Source organism: Ascaphus truei, chromosome 3 (assembly GCF_040206685.1).
Source record: "Ascaphus truei isolate aAscTru1 chromosome 3, aAscTru1.hap1, whole genome shotgun sequence".
NCBI classification, from domain to species: domain Eukaryota; kingdom Metazoa; phylum Chordata; class Amphibia; order Anura; family Ascaphidae; genus Ascaphus; species Ascaphus truei.
In genome coordinates this window covers 314,891,592-314,905,429 of record NC_134485.1, presented here as the reverse complement: position 1 = coordinate 314,905,429, position 13,838 = coordinate 314,891,592, and positions in this window count along the sequence as shown.

Here is a 13,838-nt window from a genome sequence, read left to right as displayed (position 1 = left end):
CAGTCCCCCATTACAAGGCGTGTGTGGTGGTGCACCTGCAAGTAACAGGACTCTTGAGTCTCCCGCTTGGTGTTATTAGGGGATGTCATCAGGACAGGTAGCCGAGGTAGTGGGTACGAGTCCAACTTACATCATATGCAGCGCCTCCACCTCATCAGGATCTATGCTTCCGCAGGGAGATGGTCCTGGTGAGGAACTCCTTCTTGGTGCCATCCACTGTCGAGTAAGCTCACACTCACACAGTGGAGTTCTTGTTTTCAAGGACATCTTTATTAAGTACAGGGATGTAGCAGACTGCCCCATGCAGCTGCCAGCTCTAGCCGCACATCTCTGCGTGATGTCCCTTTGCCAGGTACGCCCTCCAATATTGAAGTGGGATTCCCTTTCTCCTATAGAGATCACCACTGTGCCAGGTCCCTGGACACAGCGTGGCGTAGACACACTGGAATTATCACTATGCTCCCGCTAGTTACAGCACTAGGGTCACAAAAGTGGTTCTTCAATCTCTGTACCTTCTGGTTACTATTTCTCCACCAACAACAACACTAACTGTCAGTGTTGTGCCCTTTATACTCCAGGGGGCAGGCGCATCTCTGAGGTCACTATCCAGGGACTCAGAGCATACAGCCACTCCCTTCCTTACACAGGGCACCACACTAGGGTGTGAGGGAAAACCTCCATAACTACTGTGGGCAGGCCTGTATATACCAGGACTTACTGCCAACAGAGAAGACGTATGCAGTCATTATTATGCATGGCTACAGTTGTGTGGAAGAGCGCTGGGTCTTTGTAACCATGGGGCTCAGTGCGACTGCACCGATGGAACCACCATCAATCCGGTCCTGCTTCTTGGGCAGTATTGTCATTTATTGTTAAAGAAGTAAATTCTCCCACTTTAATGAATAGACCCTTCAATGTTCCTTTACTGTTCTTCTGTACATTTTTAGCTCCCCTTTTTGTCAAGTAATAGAAAGAGACCTGCTTGCTTGCCTCTAGAACACTGACTTGTACAGCCCACTTGTGAATAAAAGCTTTCTCCTTTGCTTTTCTTCACCTCTGCAACCCATGCTCACTTTGACTAACTGGGAACCACTTTCTACTACAAACTGCCACACAAATCGTACACATGCGTTTACCCTTTCTGCTTGCATTCAACAGACAATTATGCTAACATGACCAAAGATGTAAAAACACCTCACAACTCATTCAGGCAATGTAATGAAAATGGTGGGGAATATTAAGTATGTTAATAAATATGGTGCTTCAGGGGGATAATGTGGTTATTGTTTGTGTTAAAAATTCAACTAAATGTTTTATGGTCTGTTAATCCCTTAGCCAGGCTTGGTTTTAGGATTGATAGAATGTAGAGATAAGGGTATTTGTTTTGCCAGAGATGAGAGTAAATTATGACTCTCTTGACACTAACGTAAACCGGACACTTTAAAGGTACTTCCAAAGCATTCCTGAGCTACCCCTGTGGATCCCAGAGAGGGGTGACAACCAGGTCACCACTTAGTTGGAGGCCTTTATTGAAATGAAGAAATTATGCGCCTGACAGCAATTCATAAGAGTAAGAATTAGAGATTTGTAATCATTGCAAGGAAATGAATGCAATAAGGCCAAACCCTTCATTTCTAGCAGGTGACAAGGGAAAGATATCCATTTGTCACTCAAATTTAGGAGCTAGTTGGTCAAAATTCATCTTGCTACATCTGTGATAATCGCCTGAAACTATTGATATGACTCACATGTGTCTAACTATTAGGACCATATAGTTATGAGGTCTTTCATATATCAAGGCACCCTTTTAAACATCAGAAGAGGAGTTTTTTTTCTGTCGTAAAACTGTCAACATACAGATGGAGTACTATTCATCTCCACCTTACCCAACACTTGGAGTGGGTCAACCACAGCCCAAGTGCCGCCTGATCACAGCAAGGTGCAGCGCAGGGGAGAATTTCCCATCAGGATTAACACAGCGGGGTCTCTGCTTCTGAATGGGACTCCCGCTGTGTTAATCCTACAGGGCCGCCCCCAGTCTGGAAGAGCAGTGCAGTGAGAGCAGACAGAAGCGGTTCCTCTCCCTGCACAGCTCTAACAGGCAATCACGCTGTTTTCATTTTATTTTTATTACATAGGATTGAAGAAGGGGGGTCTCTGAAGCTGAACCGCATTAATTTAAGGTCTAGGGATCCTCTGCTTCTACATTGAAATAAAAACACTAGCTACTGGCCAGCAACTCCCCAATTACCTTAGCGAGTAGTAACCACTATGGTAATTAGGGGGTTAACACCTCCCGCTACCCACCCGCGAGGCCAACCACCCTCCCCGGGTTAACTACCCTCATGACCCATCCCCTCTACCCTCATCCCCACACACAAACAAAAGGCAAACGCCCTAGCAGCCAAATATGGCTAATAGCGTATTTGCTTATTTGTGATGCCAAAATAAAACCCACAATTAAGTATAATAAACATTACAATACAATAAAAACACTAGCCAATACATCTATTAATTGTCACTGTGGTTATCTATGCCCTCAATGGGGGCACAGATAGCCATATTGGCAACGAATGGGCACCCTAAAAAAACCCACAGTTAAATAAAATACAATAAACGTGTATCTTACCCTTGCTGGGATGAAGGCTTTCATCCTACTCATCCAACTGCGGCACCAACCACTCCGGACCTGAAATAAATGAGTTTTAGTTCGGGAGACCTCCTGCATCAACCCTACTGTATGTAATAATTTTTTTTTAAAAACAGTGCGATTGCCTGTAAGAGCTGTGCAGGGACAGGGAACGCTTCTGTCTGCTCTTACTGTGCAGCTCTTCCAGACTGGTACAGTTCGGTAGGATTAACGCAGTAGGGCTCACATTCAAAAGCAGGGACACCCGCTATGTTAATCTTGATGGGAAATTAGTGTACCAAACTTTTGGGTGTGGGCAAACTGTGGTCGGGCCTCGTTCAACCTCCACTGAGGCTGCAGTTTCCTTGCAGAAATGTTTTTTAATGAATCATGCTCCATCTGTAGCAGCTGTTTTACGACAGCGGTGGGCTTATGCTGTTTCAATGGGAGAAGAATGGTATATAGGTCTCGCCCTAGAGTTATGAATCAGAATGCAACATCGGTGTGTTTTGGGATCAAACACATGATTTGTCATCTTTCTACGACAGTGACCTCTCTGGGGAAAACCTATGACATATGGTAATGCAAGCTATAAGGATTTCTGTTTTATGTTTTATCCTGTCATTTTAAGAAACTGTTCTGCATTTATTGTAATTGTATGTTTTGTAATCGTTTTCTGTTATCTAAAGCACTGTATTTACAGTATATAGTATATATATATATATATAAAACGTATTTCCTCGATTCTAAGACGCCATCGATTTTAAGACGCACCATCAATTTGGCCCTTACAATCGAGGAAAATTACTTTTTCACTTACCATGTTCCAGGAAAGGTCCCACGTTAGCGGAGGATGAAGCGGGCGGTGGCAGAGGCAGTAGAGGTCCCACGTTTGCAGATTGTTGAAGATGGACAGTGGGCAGGTGTGCGGCGGTAGAACAGGGCCCAAGTCTGCAGGTGAATGAAGATAAGAAGACAGCGGGCGTGCGGTGGCGGCAGGAAATCATAATAGCAGGAGAGCTGAGCAGGAGCAGAATGGCATAGGGGAGCAGCTGGGAAGGAGCACACTGTAACACCAGAAGTTGACCGGTGTCTGACTTCCGGTTACAGTGTGCTCATCCCCAGCTGTTCCCCTATGAAGCTCTGCTCCTGCTCAGATCTCCTGCTATTATGATCTCCTGCCGCCACCTCCACCGCACGCCCGCTGTCGTCTTATCTTCATTCACCTTCAGACTTGGGACCTGTCCTGCTGCTGCCGCCGCCGCACTCCCGCCCGCTGTCCATCTTCAACCATATGCAGACGTGGGACCTCTCCTGCTGCCGCCCGCTTCATCCTCCGCTGACATGGGACCTCTCCTGAAACATGGTAAGTGAAAAGAGGGGGTTATTTCTGTGGACACTTTTTATTTTGTATTTTTTTAATACATCGATTCTAAGACGCACCCCGATTTCAGACATGTGAAAATCGGAAAAAAGGTGCGTCTTAGAATCGAGGAAATAGGGTATATATACTGTATACTGTATATATATATATATATATATATATATCTATATATATCTATATATATATATATATAGATATATATATAGATATATATATACATTTAATAAGTGATGCTTTGGGCTCTAAATTAACCGTTGCATGCTCTGTAGAGAGTAATTTACATTTTCGGACACATTTTGCTACAACAGATTTGTGTGTGTTAAGTGAATAGTTTTTCTATATTTAACAGGGACCTGATACCCTAGCAGATATATATTAATTACATATTTTTCATACTTCTTGGGTGGTGGAAGCGGATAGATATAATTGCAATAGAGTAAGGGGTTAATATTAACTCATTGAAAGTACCCTGCAGAGGAGAAAGGTGAGTTGGCTACAGTAGCTGTGTGTATTAACTGTCATTGCATATCTAAGTCACATGCTCACTTACTGTATGTACTGTTCCTGCTCTATTGGATATTGGGACAGATGGAGGGGAGATATTGTTCATTTGAGGGACCTTTGTGAAGGTGAAAAGTGGGCCAGCTTGAGAGCTGTGTATTAATCTTTGTCCTGTATGCAGATCATGTGCTCACAGGTGTGTCATACGTGACAGGCCATAAGGTGCCTTAATGGTTAGCAATGCTTAGGCATTCAAATCTAAGGCTGTCACACATTTTAACCTGGTCTGTAACTGTTTCATACGCCCATAATACAAATAATCTTTAACTGTGCATGCAATGTCTTGTATATAATGTATACCCTGCTCATTATGTAACTGTATTTGTAAACATGTATTATTTGTCTTAACTCTGTGCCCAGGACATACTGGAAAACGAGAGGTAACTCTCAATGTATTACTTCCTGGTAAAATATTTTATAAATAAATAAATAAATAGTAAATTTGTCTTGTTTATCTCCCACCTCACTGCCATGTGTCTTCCATCTCACACTGTTTGCATTTATATCTGGAGCACTGACACTATGGGGGAGTTGTATCAATGCAAAGAAAGCGCAAATAGACGTTTGTTTTGACGCATTGCTCAATTTTCTGCTCACCTTCGCGTCAAACGTATGAAAGTGTTTCTATCTTACGTCTGGCGCAAATTGTTGGCAAGAAAGGTTCATGCCACCTCAGACCTGGAAGATACAAAAGTGACGCTAATAACAATCTAACGCCTCATGTAACGCCTCCCAAATCGCAAGGCGATGCAAGCGGCGCAAACCGGGGAGCAAAAACCTCGATACATTGATGCAAAGAGATGCAACATGAAAATGACGCAATTTGCATCAATTTTGCGCCACATTTGCTATGATACATCATCGTCTTCTTACCTAGTACAATGTAGAAAAAAAGGCAGTATGATTAATAGCAAAAGAATGTAAAGCCGAAGTGTTGCAAACACCTCCTTCAGTGAAGTGGTTATTCCTACAATTTATTTCATTTGGAAAAAATGCAAGCATTTCAGGGACTTGACCAAAACTTCACAGAGAGCAGCAAAAACCAGACCATTGCTACTTGAATAAAGTACTATTTTTGTACTGGATCATGTCCTTCACAGAAAATAAATAATACATAATTGCCAACTAAAAATAGAAGATTCTTTATCACATACATGAGTTCGTTGGATATGGACCAAAATTATTTCCTTCTATTTATCTTGCAGATCATCTGTGTGCTTTGTACTTTTCTTTTTTGTCCTGTTTGTTCCATTCTCGAAGGCAGCAGAATAAGGTCTCTGGACTTCATCAGAAGTCATGCAGTATATACAGTCCAGATGCATAAGAATGACAGAATTGCTCAGTTGTACAAAACCACATAGCATACATGCTAGAGTCAGTGTCCATAGGAAAAGTGAATGAAGTATCGTAAGAGAAATGGCAAAAAACACATAGAGGAGAGTGGAAGAAAGGTAACAATAAGAGTGGGAAAGTGATAGAGGTGTGCAAATCAGGGGAACGGGTCAAAATGGAGGCTATTATAATTTTGTTGGAGGGACACTTTTAGGCACGCCTTATATTCGGTTGGCACTTTTCAGGGATGGTTTATTTGGGGAAGGACAGGATCCGGGGACAAAGTATGAAATGTGCGTGGCTGCTCCACTGACAGGTTCATGTGTATGAAGGGAAGAATGAAAGGTAACTGCTCAGAGTGCCAATATAATATTTTTATGCTGAAGAAAACTGGATTTTCACGTTGTCATACTTTTTATAGAGAACCATAAAAATCTAATAAAGATGTTATTGTATATGAGCTTTTGAGAACACACTGGTCCCTTCTTCAGATGGGACTATAAAAATGTGAAAATAAGGAACATTTTACAACTTTGTGTGAGCGACAGAAAACACAATCCACATTCCTCACCATTTCAAATACTATCATATTTTCAATGCATTGGCATTCTCAAAAGGTGTGGTATCACGGAGATATTTTAAATACACCAATTGCCACAACATGTTTTGAATCGCCAAAATAATTTTATTTATGAATTAATTCACTGGACTACTTGCACTTCCTTATAGTGTTACAGTGAATTGGATAATAGTCATACTGTAGTCATTACAAGTCAAGGAAAGTAAAAAGGGGCATTTTTGTGTTAACAGGAAGCCTAATTATGGATGAAGAAATCATGTTCTTTGCAAACTGAAGGAAGCATATGAAAGACCAGTAGATGCACTACGGCAGTCATTCTTTACTGAGCCACTGATTTGAGTCACCTGTGCTGAAGCAGGGATATCCCTAATACCTGTCCTGTTGGTGGCCCTTGAGGACTGGAGTTGGCCACCTTTAGGGTGACCATTCGTCCCATTTTTGCCGGGACAGTCCCGTTTTTTTCTGCCCTGTCCCGATTTTAGCTCCGTCCCGGTTTTTGTCCCTGGTCCCGGTATTGCGGGGCAGCGGCGGTGAGGAGAATGCGGCGGCCGGTAAGTATTTTCTATGTGTGTGTATGAATGCTGCCGGGCGGACTGAATGAAGGAGAATGCCGGGGGCGCGACTTAGAATGACGGCCGGCCCGCAGGGGATTGGATGAATGATGATGCCGGGGGCAGGACTTAGAATGCTGGCAGGGGATTGGTCGCAGGCAGGTCAGAGGAAGCCGGGGGCAGGACTTCCGCTTTGTGCAGAGCACACGTGAATGTGTCTGTCTTCCCGCTCCCGGCTCCTGTGCGTGGGAGTGTCCCCCTTCTGTCCCAGGTCCCAGCCAGGGGGGGGGGAAGGTGGTAGCGGGGGTGAGCCTGCCTTTGTACCACCGTGTACCTTTGCACCCCGGTGCTCCCAGCTTTGCCCCCTGGCGCTCCCAGCTTTGTCCCCCGTCACTCCCACCTTTGCCTCCCGGCGCTCCCACCTTTGCCCCCCAGCGCTCCCACCTTTGCCCCCCGTCGCTCCCAGCTTTGTCCCCCGTCACTCACAGCTTTGCCCCCCGGCGCTCACTTCCCCCCGTCCCCTTGGTGTGGGAGATGGGCTCGGGGGCGGGCAGTGGTTGTTGCGCGGTCGCAGGTGGTGCAGGGGCTGGCGGGCGGTGCAGGGGGAGGCGGGGTGTATCTGTGTGTGTGTATCAGTGTGTGTATCAGTGTGTGTGTGTGTATCAGTGTGTGTGTGTGTGTATCAGTGTGTGTGTGTGTATCAGTGGGTGTGTGTATCAGTGTGTGTGTGTGTGTGTGTATCAGTGGGTGTGTGTGTATCAGTGGGTGTGTGGGTGTGTGTATCAGTGTGTGTGTGTGTGTGTATCAGTGTGTGTGTGTGTGTGTATCAGTGGGTGTGTGTGTGTATCAGTGTGTGTGTGTGTGTGTATCAGTGGGTGTGGGTGTGTATCAGTGTGTGTGTGTGTGGGTGGGTGTATCAGTGGGTGTGTGTGGGTGTGTGTGTGTGTGTATGTGTGTGTGTATCAGTGTGTGTGTGTATCAGTGTGTGTGTGTGTGTGTATCAGTATGTGTGTGTGTGTGTATCAGTGGGTGTGTGTATCAGTGTGTGTGTGTATCAGTGGGTGTGTGTGTATCAGTTTGTGTGTGTGTGTATCAGTGGGTGTGTGTGTGTGTATCAGTGGGGGTGTGTGTATGTATCAGTGTGTGTGTATCAGTGTGTGTGTATCAGTGGGTGGGTGTGTGTATCAGTATGTGTGTGTATCAGTGTGTGTGTGTGTATCAGTGTGTGTGTGTTTACCAGTGTATGTGTGGGTATGTGTGTGTGTGTGTGTGTACCAGTGTGTGTGTGTGTGTATCAGTGGGTGGGTGTGAATCATTGGGTGTATGTATCAGTGTGTGAGTGTATCAGTGGGTGTGTGTATCAGTGGGTGTCCCTGCCTCCCTCCCTCCCTTGCCCTGTCTCCCTCCCTCGCCCTGTCTCCCTCCCTCACCCTGTCTCACTCCCTCCCCTCGCCCTGTCTCCCTCCCTCCCTCGCCCTGTCTCCCTCCCTCACCCTGTCTCCCTCCCTTCCTCACCCACCCTGTCTCCCTCCCTGTCTCCCTCCCTCACCCTCCCTGTCTCCCTCACCCTCTGTCTTATCTTAACTGCCGTATACCTACACCGAAGTAACCTATCCTGCTTTCTTCCAGATCTGACTCAAGTTTCACGCGGGAGACATCGGAAGACAGGCAGGGAACACCTCCCCTCCAGTATAGTACCTTGAGGGACTGCGGATCAGGTAAGATCCCAGGTGGGATTGCTGCTTTAGAAATTGTGAAGAGGGGGCGTCCAGACACTGGTTAATGGGTTCAGAATCATTCACATCTGGCTTTTTTTTTTGTTCGATTAGTGAGGTGACACACACACACACACACACACACACACACACACACACACACACACACACACACACACACACACACACACACACACACACACACACACACTCTCTCTCTCTCTCTCTCTCTAATGGTAGTAAAGTATAAGTGTACTACAATAAATAAACTGTTATATTAAAAAAAAAAAAAAAAAAGTTTCTCGGTTTTTCATTTTCAAAATCTAGTCACCCTATGCCACCTCTGTACTTAGGCCTGAGCAACAATATAAGATGAATTCAAATGAAATACTGTCAAATGTTTTCATTGTCATGGGATGCAAAGTGCTCCTGGAGTACAAGGAACTCCGTGATAATAATACTGTAACTGGGTCTGAAGTTTAAAATGGATAAGCACAAAGATGTTCAATAAAGGGTTGTACAAGGCTGAAGTTTATGCTATTGGGAGTGGAAACAGATCTTGCTTGGGGCTTTCATCTTAGTCTCTTGCTCATTGACCTAAACAGACAAAACAACCATACCCTACTCTTGTTCTTTGGCTCTTCTCTACCCTTATGATGAACCTTCCTATATAGTACATGTATTGGGAAATGCACTACTGTACCAAATTCTTATAATGCTTCTGAAGTGATCAGTATGTTAAGTGCAATTAATAAGTTGGTGCGATTTGCAATTTAATACAACGGAGCCACGAGTTGGCTACATCTGTATAATAATTACATATTCAATATAATGAGAGAAAAGCACACTTGAAAACACAGTGGGGGGGAAGTATTAATGTGAGAATAACTAAACCGAGACTAGTTTTTTTTTTTTTTAAAGAGAAAATGTAATCAATGTAACAGAATATGTTTTAAAGATCTCCTTACTGCTGTGAAGCGCTACTAGTATGTACCTGTATGGCGCTAAATAAATAAAGATATAGATACAATAGATAGCTATGTATTGTGATACTAAATCCTGAATAACTAGCCTTTATTATGTGTAAGCAAGAAAGAGGCGGCTGAGAAACAAGGCAAATTTAATTAAGAAACAACGTATCATTATTACATATATATTTGTCTTATAAAAAATGCTTACAGGTATGTTTTGGGAGATATACAAGTCATTTGGTACGCCACTAAAATAGCCTCCCTCCCTCCCCCTATCGTAGTTGAGACAGACTTAACGCGAGGCAGTTATTGGACCTCTGAGGATCCGGGCCTTGGAGGGATATGCTGTCATTGAATCCTAGGGAAACCGGGATGTTCTGGGTTATAATAGGCTACAGATGTAGCAGCACTTTATGTTTTTGGTGGAATGACCGCGCTGATTGCGACCCAGGAGGATTAATGCCAAGGGGGTCCAATTGAAAGGAACAGGCCTCCCAGTAGCACCGTCGCGGCTGCCATCTCCCTCAGCGCGGCATTTTCACCGTGTTTTGGTCGCGGCATCAAAAACAGTAAGCGCTGCTACATCTGCATGCTGTGGTTGCTGGGGGGGAAAATTCATGTCTTATATTTGTCACTTTGATCTTGTATTACTGTAGGTGTTGAGGATTAAAGCCAAAATCACACATGGCAACATGTATCGGATCTGCGAGAATGTTTTTATTTATACAATCTTTTAAAATGTTTTAATATCAGGAATGCTTAATTTCAACACCCTCCACCCCCCCCCCCCCCCCACAATGTATGTCCAAAAGGCATAAATCCAAAAAGCAAAACAAATTCCATGAAATATGCAGCTCAGGCTGCTTTTGTTATGTGTTATTTAGGGATTATAAATGAGGTACAAGTGCTGCAATGTTTTAGGCCGGTATAAAAAGGATTAAAAAAAAAATCTACATTTTGGCTATATTTACGAGATCTCATAATATTATTTCACATCACAAATTTGCTAAAATTAAAAGGCTCACAGGGCTTGACAATGAAGTATGTGATTAGAATCCAAACCAAAAAAATAAGTCTTCCCAGAAACACAATTAAAAAACACTTGTATTTGGAACCTACTAAATGGAGTTATGGTTTTAACATAGGCAGAAATACAGGAAGCAGAGAAAACAGGCTAGTTATATATTGTGGCATTGTAAATTAGAAGTTAGCGTGTCTAAAAACATTTACGCCTATTTAAAGAGGTAATCCAAGTGGCACTTTAAAACGTTTGTTTTAATATATGCAGCCTTTGATTACCGTTATTGGAAATGAATTACCTAAGCTGCCGATCGATGCTTTCTCCTGTGATCGATCAGCAAAGATCCTGCTTCCCAGGGTTCACTAAATGGCTGCCTTTCCGTTTCAATCAATCCTTCACTCAGTGTAACTTAGTACAGGAGGGCCCCTGGCATGCGTCGGGTTCCATTCTAAAGGCCCGCCACAAAGCGAAAATTGCCCGAAAGCGGAATAGGCAATTTTCGGCGTGTGCGTATGCGCAAACAGGCAATTCCTCCCTTCTGCGCATGTGCAACCTCCGTTCGGCGCGTGCGGACTTCCCCGTTCTGCGCATTCGCAGACGTGGCGGCCCCCTTCTCGGTACCGCCATATCAGCGGATCGCCGAAAAGCAGGGCACCGAGAAGCGGGGCCTTGCTGTAGCTATAATGTATTCTTATATTACTATGGTAACATGACCTATAGTTACAGTTTTGCAGCTCAAACCGCTGGGAACTTTGAAAACAAATTATCACAAACAGGAAAGTGTTACAAACATCTTGCACTGCATGGGAAGTGGGCTAAAGCCTGCTATAGAAATCAAAGAATGCCCATTATAGTAAAACTCATTAAAAATGGCATTAAGTGATTAAAAAAAAAAAAACCACAGGTAGGATATTGCATGGATTGCTCCTTTAAAGAAATTAGCCTGTCCAAATATATTGAAGCCTATTGAAAGCAGCAATTTGCCAATTTGTATTCATGTACTGAACTGGAGGTTCCCCCATAGCTGATCTGTGGTGCCTCAACCTCCGGGGACCCGCCTGACTCCCAAGATATTTGTAGTTGTTCAAACCACGGTTGACAAAAAAATCCCGACACATTGTAGCGGGGTCACCAGTAGAATGTTGCGTTATCTTTCAATAATGCGGCTGCTTTCTATTGGCTGCCGGAACAAGGTTGACCCCGGCACCATGTTGTATCCAATGAAGAAGGATCTGGTATCTCTGAAATGTAGGGTCCTTGGATGTCAGGGCAGCGCGGATCATCTTAAAGTCCCTCTGGGCCGAAGAATATAAGAAAAATAACCCCCCCCCCCTCACCCAATAAGAAAAAAAGAAGCCAGGATTGCTGCTCCAATGTACAGAATAATTCACAAAGCAGCAGTAGCTGTGTAAATAAATCCCTCACTGACTTCTGGTGACTTAGAAGCACCTAAGCACACAGTTCATGGTTTAAACAGAGTTCGGAAAAATATGTAACGTTTAAGAATCTAGAACTTGACTTGAAACTTAAACAAATTAGTGATTTTTATTCGCGCGCTATCTTTCTTCAGTGATGTTCATGCGCTTTTAAGTACAAGTGTTGTACAGTTATACAACTGAATCCTACAGATAATAAATGACTTGGAAGGTAGTAATACCTTATTATATCACCACATTGTATCATGCTTAAGAGGAGTCAGATGCTGGACATGAAACATTATTTTCTGATGGATAACAAGCTAAGCTATTATGCATAAACGGATTATATGAAGGGGTTCATGCCTGGGGCAAGACTGGCCTGTGTCTATAATGAGGAACTGTATTATGTACTTGTTTACATTCTATTTCTCATGGCTGTTGTTCACTCACTATGGTCCTTATTCTGTAAACTGCGATAGCGCCAATCCGGCGGACAGCCCCACTGCCTTCAATGGAGCTTTTCGTGCAACAGCGCCGGAACTGCGCTATCGCAGCATACAGCATAAAGGCCTATGGGACAGATTAATCAAGCTCCAATGAAAGGTATCGCTCCAGGTCCGGTGCTAACTGCCATTGGCTTGAATGCCCGATTGGGTGCGACGCCTCACATCGGACCTTGATGAATCATTACTTTTAATTGACACAGTTGTGCATGTACCAATTATTTATTTTATTACATGTAGGTTTGGGTGGGCCTCCTTCTGTCATAGCACCCTGAATCATAACCACACTTCTTTTTGTTGTCGACAACTTATCTTCCTTACATTTTGTGATGTGCTGCACTGCTGTGATTTTTTTTCTATTACACCAATTTGTTTTAGGAAATACAAGTCTTTTCAACAAGTATATCTGAAAAATAATTACGTTCTTGGGAACACTTGCTGGATAGGGATAATACAAGGGAAAATATATATATATATATATATATATACATATATATATTATCCGGGGCCACTTTCATGTCTCCTCTGCTTTAACAATTCAGAACAAATAAACAGTAAGAGACTTTGTTAATTGTTGAGATCCGGAGGTGGGATCCAAAGTGGCTGTCACAAGGGGCTACTGCAGAGCATCAACAAGCTGAGAGGTGTGCCGGTGGAATCGGTCAGGACCCACTTTACATCTAATCCTTTGGATCCCACCTCCGGATCTCCCGGTTATACCTCAGCAGGCTTTTAGCAAGATTGTAAGTTAATTGTTCTTTATATTGTTTGATTATTGTAACTGTGGTTATCCACATTTGTGGAATATTTCTATGATATAAATTTATATTGCCTATACTTAGTGCGCCCTCTCCGTTTTTCTTTGTCTTTTGCTGTGTGAGCCCCCTTTTGGGAGCTCACACATTTTAGTTCTCCTTACGGAAGGCAGTAAAAGTATAGAATTACTTCTCTGAGGACAGCACGAGCGCGGATTGCAATAAAAAAACCTGGTCCAAAGGGGAGGTCACCAGGCCAGTGGTTTTTAACTTTTTTTTTTAATATCATGTGGTACCCCTATAACTAATACTACAGAATTGATTTATTAAAAAAACAACACACATGTAGAATACTGCATGGATTGTAAATGACCACAATGGGGCCAGTAAGATTTTAGTGCTTTAAAATAACATGCAG